The sequence below is a fragment of the Callithrix jacchus genome, chromosome 2, assembly GCF_049354715.1.
Source record: "Callithrix jacchus isolate 240 chromosome 2, calJac240_pri, whole genome shotgun sequence".
NCBI classification, from domain to species: Eukaryota; Metazoa; Chordata; class Mammalia; order Primates; family Cebidae; genus Callithrix; species Callithrix jacchus.
This window is the reverse complement of record NC_133503.1, coordinates 105346230-105359400: the sequence shown is the minus strand read 5'-3', so window position 1 is coordinate 105359400 and position 13171 is coordinate 105346230. Positions and strand designations below refer to the sequence as shown.

At 37.8% G+C, this 13171-nt stretch overlaps 1 long non-coding RNA gene across 1 annotated transcript in view; it reads left to right on the top strand.

The window, feature by feature from the left end:
- The window catches only part of LOC128931341 (uncharacterized), a 138459-nt gene extending 125506 nt beyond the window's left edge, over nt 1-12953 (top strand). Inside the window, exon 6 of the long non-coding RNA XR_008479609.2 lies at nt 12126-12953. This is a non-coding gene — a long non-coding RNA (uncharacterized LOC128931341). The remainder of the gene's footprint in view (nt 1-12125) is intronic.
- The last annotated feature ends 218 nt before the right edge of the window (nt 12954-13171 follow it).

The window sequence follows — 13171 nt, the reverse complement described above, 5'->3', positions numbered from 1 at the left end:
AGTACCTATACAGACTTTTGTCTCTAAGATGTGGATTTGTGGCTTCATTCCTGACTCTATTCCTTACTGCATGTTCTTGCCCTGCTAAGCCTCCTTAAAAATTGCATTTTTATTCAAGTCTTAGAGTGACTCACAAACATCTACTCAATAAAATCAGAATCCTTTACATGGCTTTTAATGCCTTTCATATTTCATGGCCAACCATCTTCCCCATTCTAATTTCTTTTTTTTTTTTTTTTTAATTTTTTATTGGATTTTAGGTTTTGGGGTACACGAGCAGAGCATGCAAGACAGTTGCGTAGGAACACACATGGCAGTGTGCTTTTCTTTCCTTCTCCCCTTCACCCACATTTGGCATTTCTCCCCAGGCTATCCCTCCCCACCTCCCCCTCCCACTGGCCCTCCCCTTTTCCCCCCAATAGACCCCAGTGTTTAGTACTCCCCTTTCTGTGTCCATGTGTTCTCATTTTTCATCACCTGCCTATGAGTGAGAATATGCGGTGTTTCATTTTCTGTTCTTGTGTCAGTTTGCTGAGGATGATGTTCTCCAGATTCATCCATGTCCCTACAAATGACACAAACTCATCATTTCTGATTGCTGCATAATATTTTATGGTGTATATGTGCCACATTTTTCCAATCCAGTCTATTATCAATGGGCATTTTGGTTGATTCCAGGTCTTTGCTATTGTAAACAGTGCTGCAATGAACATTCGTGTACATGTGTCCTTATAGTAGAATGATTTATAGTCTTTGGGTATATACCCAGTAATGGGATTGCTGGGTCAAATGGAATTTCTATTTCTAAGGCCTTGAGGAAACGCCACACTGCCTTCCACAATGATTGAACTAATTTACACTCCCACCAACAGTATAAAAGTGTTCCTTTTTCTCCACATCCTCTCCAGCATCTGTTGTCTCCAGATTTTTTAATGATCGCCATTCTAACTGGCATGAGATGGTATCTCAATGTGGTTTTGATTTGCATCTCTCTGATGACCAGTGACGATGAGCATTTTTTCATATGATTGTTGGCCTCATATATGTCTTCTTTCGTAAAGTGTCTGTTCATATCCTTTGCCCACTTTTGAATGGGCTTGTTTGTTTTTTTCCTGTAAATCCGTTTGAGTTCTTTGTAGATTTTGGATATCAGCCCTTTGTCAGATGGGTAAACTGCAAAAATTTTTTCCCAATCTGTTGGTTGCCGTTCCACTCTAGTGACTGTTTCTTTTGCCGTGCAGAAGCTGTGGAGTTTCATTAGGTCCCATTTGTCTATTTTGGCTTTTGTTGCCAATGCTTTTGGTGTTTTGTTCATGAAGTCCTTGCCTACTCCTATGTCCTGGATAGTTTTGCCTAGATTTCCTTCTAGGGTTTTTATCGTGCCAGGTCTTATGTTTAAGTCTTTAATCCATCTGGAGTTAATTTTAGTGTAAGGTGTCAGGAAGGGGTCCAGTTTCTGCTTTCTGCACATGGCTAGCCAGTTTTCCCAACACCATTTGTTAAACAGGGAATCCTTTCCCCCTTGCTTGTTTTTGTCAGGTTTATCAAAGATTTTATAGTTGTAGATATGTTGTGTTGCCTCCGGTGCCTCTGTTTTGTTCCATTGGTCTATATCTCTGTTTTGGTACCAGTACCATGCTGTTTTGATTACTGTAGCCTTGTAGTATAGTTTGAAATCCAGTAGGGTGATGCCCCCCGCTGTGTTCTTTTTGCTTAGAATTGACTTGGCTATGCGGGCTCTCTTTTGGTTCCATATGAAGTTCATGGTGGTTTTTTCCAGTTCTGTGAAGAAAGGCAATGGTAGCTTGATGGGGATAGCATTGATTCTGTAAATTACTTTGGGCAGTATAGCCATTTTCACGATATTAATTCTTCCTAACCATGAACATGGAATGTTTCTCCATCTGTTTGTGTCCTCTCTGATTTCGTTGAGCAGTGGTTTGTAGTTCTCCTTGAAGAGGTCCCTTACGTTCCTTGTGAGTTGTATTCCAAGGTATTTTACTCTTTTTGTAGCAATTGTGAATGGCAGTTCGTTTTGATTTGGCTTTATTTAAGTCTGTTATTGGTGTAGACGAATGCTTGTGATTTTTGCACATTGATTTTATATCCTGAGACTTTGCTGAAGTTGCTTATCAGTTTCAGGAGTTTTTGGGCTGAGGTGATGGGGTCTTCTAGGTATACTATCATGTCGTCTGCAAATAGAGACAATTTGGCTTCCACCTTTCCTATTTGAATACCCTTTATTTCTTTTTCTTGCCTGATTACTTTGGCTAGAACTTCCAGTACTATATTGAATAGGAGTGGTGAGAGAGGGCATCCTTGTCTAGTGCCGGATTTCAAAGGGAATGCTTCCAGTTTTTGCCCATTCAGTATGATATTGGCTGTTGGTTTGTCATAAATAGCTTTTATTACTTTGAGATACGTTCCATCGATACCGAGTTTATTGAGGGTTTTTAGCATAAAGGGCTGTTGAATTTTGTCAAATGCCTTCTCTGCGTCAATTGAGATAATCATGTGGTTTTTGTTTTTGGTTCTGTTTATGTGGTGAATTACGTTGATAGACTTGCATATGTTGAACCAGCCTTGCATCTCCGGGATGAATCCTACTTGATCATGGTGAATAAGTTTTTTGATTTGCTGTTGCATTCGGCTTGCCAATATTTTATTGAAGATTTTTGCATCTATGTTCATCATGGATATTGGCCTGAAGTTTTCTTTTCTTGTTGGGTCTCTGCTGGGTTTTGGTATCAGAATGATGTTGGTCTCGTAAAATGATTTGGGAAGGATTCCCTCTTTTTGGATTGTTTGAAATAGTTTTAGAAGGAATGGTACCAGCTCCTCTTTGTGTGTCTGGTAGAATTCGGCTGTGAACCCGTCTGGACCTGGGCTTTTTTTGTGTGGTAGGCTCTTAATTGCTGCCTCGACTTCTGACCTTGTTATTAGTCTATTCATAGTTTCAGCTTCCTCCTGGTTTAGGCTTGGGAGGACACAGGAGTCCAGGAATTTATCCATTTCTTCCAGGTTTACTAGTTTATGTGCATAGAGTTGTTTGTAATATTCTCTGATGATGGTTTGAATTTCTGTGGAATCTGTGGTGATTTTCCCTTTATCATTTTTTATTGCATCTATTTGGTTGTTCTCTCTTTTCTTTTTAATCAATCTGGCTAGTGGTCTGTCTATTTTGTTGATCTTTTCAAAAAACCAGCTCTTGGATTTATTGATTTTTTGAAGGGTTTTTCGTGTCTCAATCTCCTTCAGCTCAGCTCTGATCTAAGTTATTTCTTGTCTTATGCTGGGTTTTGAGTTTTTTTGATCTTGCTCCTCTAGCTCTTTCAATTTTGACAATAGGGTGTCAATTTTGGATCTGTCCATTCTCCTCATATGGGCACTTATTGCTATATACTTTCCTCTAGAGACTGCTTTAAATGTGTCCCAGAAGTTCTGGCATGTTGTGTCTTCGTTCTCATTGGTTTCGAAGAACTTCTTTATTTCTGCCTTCATTTCATTGTTTACCCAGTCAACATTCAAGAGCCAGTTGTTCAGTTTCCATGAAGCTGTGCAGTTCTGGGTTGGTTTCTGTATTCTGAGTTCTAACTTGATTGCACTATGCTCTGAGAGGCTGCTTGTTATGATTTCAGTTGTTTTGCATTTGTTGAGCAGTGCTTTACTTCCAATTATGTGGTCAATTTTTGAGTAGGTGTGATGTGGTGCTGAGAAGAATGTATATTCTATGGATTTGGGGTGGAGAGTTTTGTAAATGTCTATCAGGTTTGCTTGCTCCAGGTCTGAGTTCAAGCCCTGGATATCCTTGTTGATTTTCTGTCTGGTTGATCTGTCTAATATTGACAGTGGAGTGTTAAAGTCTCCCACTATTATTGTGTGGGAGTCTAAGTCTCTTTGTAAGTCATTAAGAACTTGCCTTATGTATCTGGGTGCTCCTGCATTGGGTCCATATATGTTTAAGATCATTAGCTCTTCTTGTTTTATCGATCCTTTTACCATTATGTAATGGCCTTCTTTGTCTCTTTTGATCTTTGCTGCTTTAAATTCTATTTTATCAGAGATGAGAAATGCAACTCCTGCTTTTTTTTGCTGTCCATTTGCTTGATAAATCTTCCTCCATCCCTTTATTTTGAGCCTTTGTGTATCCTTGCATATGAGATGGGTTTCCTGGATACAGCATACTGATGGGTTTTGGATTTTTATCCAATTTGCCAGCCTGTGTCTTTTGATTGGTGCATTTAGTCCATTTACATTTAGCATTAATATTGTTATGTGTGAATTTAATACTGCCATTTTGATGCTAAGTGGCTGTTTTGCCTGTTAGTTGTTGTAGATTCTTCATTATGTTGATGCTCTTTAGCATTCAGTGTGATTTTGGAATGGCTGGTACTGGTTGTTCCTTTCTATGTGTAGTGCCTCTTTTAGGAGCTCTTGTAAAGCAGGCCTGGTGGTGACAAAATCTCTGAGTACTTGCTTGTTCACAAAGGATTTTATTTTTCCTTCACTTGTGAAGCTCAGTTTGGCTGTATATGAAATTCTGGGTTGAAAGTTCTTTTCTTTAAGAATGTTGAATATTGGCCCCCACTCTCTTCTGGCTTGTAGTGTTTCTGCTGAGAGATCTGCTATGAGTCTGATGGGCTTCCCTTTGTGGGTAACTCGACCTTTCTCTTTGGCTACCCTTGGTATTTTCTCCTTTATTTCAACCTTGTTGAATCTGACGATTATGTGCCTTGGGGTTGCTCTTCTTGCAGAATATCTTTGTGGTGTTCTCTATATTTCCTGCATTTGAGTGTTGGCCTGTCTTGCTAGGTGGGGGAAGTTTTCCTTGATGATGTCCTGAAGAGTATTTTCCAGCTTGGATTCATTCTCTTCGTCCCCTTCTGGTACACCTATCAAACGTAGGTTAGGTCTTTTCACATAGTCCCACATTTCTTGGAGACTTTGTTCATTCCTTTTCACGCTTTTTTCTCTGATCTTGGTTTCTCGTTTAATTTCATTGAGTGGTCTTCGACTTCAGATATTCTTTCTTCTGCTTGGTCAATTCGGCTATTGAAACTTGTGCATGCTTCTCGAAGTTCTCGTATTGTGTTTTTCAGCTCCTTTAATTCATTCATATTCCTCTCTAAGTTATACATTCTTGTTATCATTTCCTCATACCTTTTTTTAAGTTCCTTAGTTTCTTTGCATTGATTTAATACATGTTCTTTTAGCTCACAAAAGTTTCTCATTATCCAACTTCTGAAGTCTAATTCCGTCATTTCATCACAGTCATTCTCCGTCCAGCTTTGTTCCCTTGCTGGTGAGGAGTTTTGGTCCTTTCTAGGAGGTGAGGTGTTCTGGTTTCGGGTGTTTTCCTCCATTTTTCGCTGGTTTCTTCCCATCTTTGTGGGTTTATCCGCTTGTCATCTGCGTAGTTGCTGACTTTTCTATTGGGTCTCTGAGTGGACACCCAGATTGTTGATGATGAAGTATTTCTGTTACTTGGTTTTCCTTCTACCAGCCTAGCCCCTTCGCGGTACGACTGCTGAGGTCCACTCCAGGCCCTGCTTGTCTGGGGTGCACCTCTAGCAGCTGTGGCACAGTGAGGGATGCTACCCGTTTCTTTTTCTGCTATCTTTGTCCCAGGATGATGCCTGACAAATGTCAGTCTTTTGGATATAGGGGGGTCAGGGAGCTGCTTGAGGAGACAGTCTGTACTTTTTGGGAGCTCAATTGCTGAGCTGTGTGCTCTGTTGTTCATTCAGGGCTGTTAGGCTGCTATGTTTGATTCTGCTGCAACAGAGCTCATTAAAAAAACCCTTTTTTTCTCAAATGCTCTGTGTTGGGGGGTTCGGGCTTTATTTTTTGATGTCTGTTGAGGTGTCCTGCCCAGCTAGAAGTCAGACTAGCCACTGTTTTCCTGCTGAGGCTCCGCCCTGCTGTTGTGTGATTCGCTCTGTTCCTGCAGGCTCTGCTGTGGTCTCTGCCATGCCCTGCGGCGGAGTCTCTTCGTTGTAGCATGTTGCCTCGGCAACGGCAGGCTGTGTCAGCAGTGGGCGTGTATCTCAGTAGGGACGGGTTGCCTCGGCAACGGCAGGCTGCATCAGCAGTGGGCGTGTATCTCATTTGGGGCGGGTTGCCTCCGTAGTGGTGGACGCCCCTCCCCCACAGAGCATCTCGGACCGTCTGCTAGGGATAGTTTGAAATCGCGGTTTTGTTCGTCCCACTGGGTCCCCCAAACGCTCTGTCCCTGCAATCCCCTGGGCTGGCCTACTGTCCAAGTCTTGTTCAGTCTCAAGTCCAGCCTTCTCAAATCTCAGGTTGCCGGTTCAACAGGGCACCCGGACAAGTGTGCCCTGTGGGGATTGCTTGTTAGGGCTGGCCGCCGCCGCCCTGGCTGCCGGCTTCGCCAGGCAGACCTACTGCCTGGCGTCCCGTGTCTTATTTATACTTGGGAGTTTCCCCGTTCTGTGGGCAACAAAGATCAGTCTGCAAATGCAGCTTTGACTCACCTCTTTGTGGATTCAGCGTGTGCTCCAATCCTGGGTTGTTCTCACAGCGCCATTTTGAGTCCTCCTCTCCCATTTTCATTTCAAACAATTCCCTAAAATCCCACAGATTATCAGACCAGTCTCCTTACAATATGATAAACATCACAAGTCACCTCCACTTTCTCACCTTTGTTTATGTTGATCCAGGCCATACCAGGCTACAACGCTTTCCTTCCATCTCTTTATTCTTTCAAACTCTGCCAGTTATTTAAATTCAGATTAGAATTTCTTGGGTTTCTAGGAATCAGACTTTGAGATTAAGATGCATAAGGGAGAAGTTTATTGGGGCTTGCTCTCAGAAGCCACCCCATGCGGAAATAAGTGAAGCAGTATTGGGCAAATTAAGGAGTTAATAATGATGGCTTAATTTGATCTCATGGGGAGCATTGAAACTGGGGTGGTATTTTAGAGATGTCTGGAATAGATACAAGGGTGCTGATTCTTTACACCTACATTACTCACCAGACGCAGACTTGAGGAAAAGCAAGTTTCTTTTGGAGGCCGCTCCTTTAGGTAAAAGGTAATAACAGGAGAGGGACTAAGCTGTGAGCTGTTAGTATCAAACACTCCTGGCAGCTGGGGAAATGCATGCCCCTGTCCTGAAGGCAGACCCAGGCAGAGTTACACACCATTCACTATCATCTACTTGCATCTTTTAAAACCTTGAGAGCTCCTAAAAATACAATGGATGTTTTTGTACTTATTTTATTTCTTGTATGTGTTTCAACCACAGAATCTCAAACTGGTGAAGGAATATTTCCTTAGCATCCAGTGCTATCCTGGATCTGGAAGGATGCTCTAAATATCAGTATATACATATTAGATTTTCTTCTCAAACATGAAGCAGGGATATGTTATTAATTAAGGAAATATACTTATCAAAAATGGAAAGTATTTATGAACATACATAATGTATCAGGCATACCCATGCTCTGCACTCTGAGCTACTAAGTATAGGGATTCAGTAGGGCTGACATATTTGTAGAAACCGCAGTTTAATACATCAAAATGAAGAAGACATTTGCCCCTGCCATACACATCTCTCGCATTTTATTTGAAAAGTAATAATAATAATAATAATAATAATAATAATTGGGACTTGTGGCATTATCCTTGCCGCAATTTCATCTATAAAATATTATTTTAGGCTGAGAGTGGTGGCTCGTGCCTGTAATCCCAACACTTTGGAAGACTGAGGTTGGTAGATCACAAGATTAGGAGTTTAAGACTAGCCTGTTCAACATAGTGAAACCCCATCTCTACTAAAAATACAAAAAAAATTAACCGAGTGTGGTGGTGGTTGCCTGTAGTCCCAGCTACTTGGAGGCTGAAGCAGAAGAATGGCTTGAACCTGGGAGGTGCAGGTTGCAGTGAGCAGAAACCATACCACTCCACTCCAGCCTGGGTGACACAGTGAAACTGTCTCAAAAAAAAAAAAAAAAAAAAAAAAGAAAAGAAAAGAAAAATTTTATAGTGGTTAATCAGGAAAGAGCACTATTCTTAGATATTATACAGATAATGCTTCTATGTTTAGTATTGAGATGGCTGGATTTCAACCAAAAACTATATCGCTACATTAAAAATAATTGTATTAAAGAGCTATAGTTACAAAAAGAACAGAAAAATCTTAAAAACTGGGTTGAAATATAGAATAAAATGCCTTTAACTCAATAAACTTAAATATTTAATTATAACTTATTTATACAAAGAGTTGAGCTATATTTGTTCCTATCTTATTTTAACCCAGAATAACTAACAATTAAACTTTCCCTTTGCTAGATATATTTAAAGAATTTTGTACTTTGTCAAATGAAAAGTTGAGTCAGTATTTTGCCTGTGGATCAATTTTATCTAAAGTTCAATTTTACATATAAACTCTTCAGAGTTTGAGAGGAAAACTGAAATGCTTTAAATGGTTTAAATAATCAATTCATGATCACTGAAAAAAAGTGTGTTTATAATATTTTTTCAACTCATTAATGCAAGATAAGATACATTTTGTTTTGCATTTGAAAAGATCATGATTTATCTTGAGGGATTAAAAAAATTATTTTAACCTTTTCAAGCTTTTTTTTGGGAATATTTATTTTACAACCTTGTTTTTTAAAGTGAAACATTGACTCACTTTCAAATACCCTCTAAGATTTTTTTAGTCATTAAAAACATTCAGCTATTTTATAGTCATTCATGACAGTGTCACAAATGTTTGAGTTATTTTTATTGAAGACTCAAATATATGCCTTTATTTTTCTTTCTCTTTGATATGAGCAACCATCAAAGATGAAAATCATTTCTATGCTGGATAAAGACATTTTATATTGACTTCTGGGTTTCCCAGAGAATGAAGATGATAATAAAAAATAAAAAGGAGTGAATAAAGAATATAATGCTTTGTAATATTGATCTATTTTTGAAGAATCTGCAACTGAAATTTGCTTCTGAATGACACCGTGCAACATCATATCTAATGCTTCACTAGAAAGACAGTTTTTATTTTCACAAAAGTTTTGTCAATTATATATTTGAAAAATGCCAGGTGGGTGAGAGCTTAGTTGGCCTAAACCATCTTAAGCCATTCCAGGTCTATTAGCTCATTGATTTGGTTCTTTGGACATTTAATGAATATAATATGAATTGTTAGTTTTCTATCATATGAGGGAAAGATTTCAGACAAGATACTTTTTAAATAGAGCAGCTTATGTCTTATTTTTTGCAGCTCAGAGAGCAGTCTCCTTATTTTAATCCCACTAACTTGATTCAGGTCTTATCATCAGTTTTATTATTTAAGTAAACAATAAGCTGAAGTAAAATAACGTAAAACATAACAAAACAGAAAAAGTGATCTCCCAAAGTAGGTCTTCTTCTGCAGGAACTAAATGACAATTTATGGCATATTTCAATAGTACATGATTTTTTCACAAATTTCATTAGCACACCATTGATTCCTCATTTTTCAGCTCTCAAAATAATTTGACATAGTCTCTTTCATGCAGAGGATAACATATTCATATTATTTGATTTTTGATGAAACCAAATGACCCTTTAAATTTGCAATAGAGTTCTTTAATTTTGTATGAGTTTCTTTACTGCTGTTCATTTAATTTTCTGTTTCCATTAACCATCTGCAAGCATTTGACTCTATGACAATTATTCAGCTGTGATACATCATGACTGACATATTTTATAAATAAAAAAAGGGAAAGAAAAGAAAACGGAGGAGGGTTAGAGATCACAAGAGAAAGGAGGAGAAAGCAATCGAACACAAATGTCATGGTTTGGAATCATGTATTTTCCATTCAGTTGAAACATCTGAGTGGTAATTATTGGTCCAACTGTAAATCTAGCCTAATTGCATTTTGTCTTCATTTCTGATAAGCACTTCACGATGATGATGATTACTCTTGCTAAATGCATTCGTTCCATGAATGTTTTCCCACACTGATGGACAGGGGGCCTTGCAGATAAAAAGACTGCAGACAAAAAAGCTCAATTCTGCTACAACTAAATCAGTATTGATTTCTTTTCTCAACTAAGAGAAGGACCCACTGTATATGCCTTTCATTTTTCTGCCTACCCACCACATAGTGGGGTTTGGTCAGTATATATTAGAATGTTCTTTAATTTACTGACATAACTGAGAGGCCAATCCCGGGCAATTAGTACTGATTAACTGTGTCGCTTGTCTGACAAATAGAGAACATTACATCTTGCCCATTTTCTTAAAGGCCTGTATTGAAAAGAACCCCACTGTTTGATTTAATTTTTCTTTATACCATGGAAACCTTTTGCCATGTTGATTTAAATGTAATTTTTGCCTCCTTATGCTTTTTTTCCTTCTTATTATTGAATACCCAGTGAGCCTTTTCAATGATGGCACGGGGACAGGCTGTTAGCGTCTTTTCATAAATCTCTGTATTTCATAGTGGGGCAATTAAGCTAAACATTTAGATTTCTGCTACAAATTTAAATGTGCAAGTGGAAGCAAATGGCTATAGAATTGAAGGGCATTATATTGCTTCATTATTGCAGATCAGCTTTTCAGACTCAGTGAATGTTCTGACAAAGAAATTCTAGAAAAATTGTAGTTCTGGAATTTTTCCGAGAAAATCTTCGTAATGTAGCATCAAGTAAAATCTACACAGACTAAATAATCACACTTAACTATTCATTTGGCTGATTTAGACATTTCATCTAAGTTCTTGAAACATTTATGAGCAATACTTGAATCCACCTTTGACAATGGGGCAAGGGAGAAAGGCTGTCATCAACCTTCTGAACACAGTCAGTCTCTGAAAAATGCATGTTATAACCCAGGGCTAAACACCTGCAGATGGTGGCTAATAGTAAAAGATGTAAAAAGCTAACACACAAAGAGAAAGTATGAAGACTGCAGTGATACAGCAAAAAAGGCTTAAGTTAAACGAATTTGGTTCTTAATGTATGATATAATGCTTAGAATGTTCAGAAATAAATAAACTCTGCTATAATAGAACCTTCACAGAAAACATTCTTAGTGAACAGTCATTAATTGCTTCCCCAGCATCCATTTCTCTTTTTTCCTGGGAGGGACCCTGGTTTTCATTTGAAGTTCCATTCTTCTCCCATTCTCATTCTATGTTGCTTGAGACAGCCTCCACCCCAGCAAAAAATACGCAACATCTATCTATTCAGTTCATACAGTGTGGTAGGTGTGTTGTAAATCAGGCTAAAACCCATTCTGGAATAACATTTCCTGGCCCCTTGATTCATTTAGATGTGAATGAAATCTAAAGCAATCTTATCAAAGTAACTTTCAAGGCGTTTTCAAACTGCCTCAAGTAAAAACTTCCATTCCACTGGATTTTAACAGTGGATTATCTAGGTATCCACACATCTTGCTATTATGCCCAGCTGCAGAATGAAGTAAACACGTTGGAAGAAGTATAAAGAAACCAACAGTGAGTGCCATAACTTGGGTTTGTGCTTACATGGTTCAATATACACACCCTTGTTGCTTAAGCCAGTTGCCATTGATTTTTCTGTCAAAAAATAGTTAAATATAGAAGGTAAACCTATTTGAGCAAGAATATATGAGCATGAAAAGCAAAAATACATAGAAAACAAAATGTTTGAACTTCAGTTTAGAGACAGCACAACTTACCATATTCTACTGCGCCCTCAAACTTTATTCAATGAGTGTGAAGTTGTCTAAACCAGATGAAAATTCTAACAAGCTCTTGATTTTCCTTTGCATTATGTAACATAAAGAGTTCTCAGATCACTTTTAGCTCCAGAGTCTTGAATGTTAAAAAATTTCTCATCACAAAGGAAGTATAAATGTTTAAATTGATATGCTAATTACCCCCACGAGTTTTATACAATGTGTACATGTATGAAAATATCACATTCTAACCCATAAATATGTCCAATAATTATGTGACAATTAAAAATAAAATAAAACAACAAAAAAAGATTGCCTAGTCCCCCACGAAAATAAAAACTCTAAGTTGGCTTTTGTGTTTGGTCTTTTTAGCAGTTTTAGAATGGAAGACTGTAAAGGCAGAAGTATAATTATTTAAAAATTTTTCTCCATCCTGCTTTTTGTCTTTGTAGCTTCAGAATTGAGTACTTAGAGGGAATGAAATGTAGATGCTTTTTGAGGAAGTCAAGGAGAAAAAACTAATATATTTTATTGCTTCTGATAAGAGAGACATAGACACGATGGAGAGGCATTTGAACCAAGAAGGTGGCTCCAGAACCAGATTGATGATTATCATCTCTACTTGCCATTAGCTAGGATATAAAGGTAAGTAGCTCAACTTTTGTCTGCACTTAAGACTAAAGCTTACCTTTTAGGGTTACTATAAGAAATACAAAACTGATGTGTGGTACATGCTTACCACATGGTCTGAGCTGAATAAAATGTTTCAGCTATTTAAGAAGACTTATCAACAGGATGTTAAGAGAGGGAAATCGTACCCCTTTTTAAAGTGAAAGCAGAGTAAAAGCATATAAACAGTAGTTCATTTGAAGTGTTCTATTTCCCCACAACGTAAAAGATATAAAAAAATTAAAGATATAAAATCAATTTTATAGACTTATTCTCAGTAATTATCTATCCTTACTAATAAGCACGCTAAATCAGGAGTCGTTTCTGAGATAAGAAAACATCAATGCCAGTTGAACTAAGAGTTTGTAAGCTCTCTGTGAGCTCATAACAGTGTAGGCATCCCTAGAAGCACTTGAAATGCATATTGCAAATACTATCAATAACTATTTGCTTAATATATCCATAAAATGCTGGCCAAATAACCTTCACAAGCAAATGTGATGAACAACAGAGATGATATTAGAGATAATAGTTTTTGTTAAAAAGTATTTTATTTTTTATTTACAAAACACAGCAAATTAAAACTCATCTCAGAAATTATTTCTTTCCTTAAGTATTTATGCTAATACAGGGTTACATGTTTCTCCAACATTTTAGGTATGGCATTACTGTACTTTGTAAATCCTACCGCCATATGAGTTATAAAACATTTCCTTTTTAACTCTGGGTGTCAAGTTAAGGTGCCATAGTTAAATATGCTTTTAACTGTGAGTGAAATAACAATAGGTTGGGTCTATTTGAGAGCTAAAAAGTAAAACTGATTTATTCA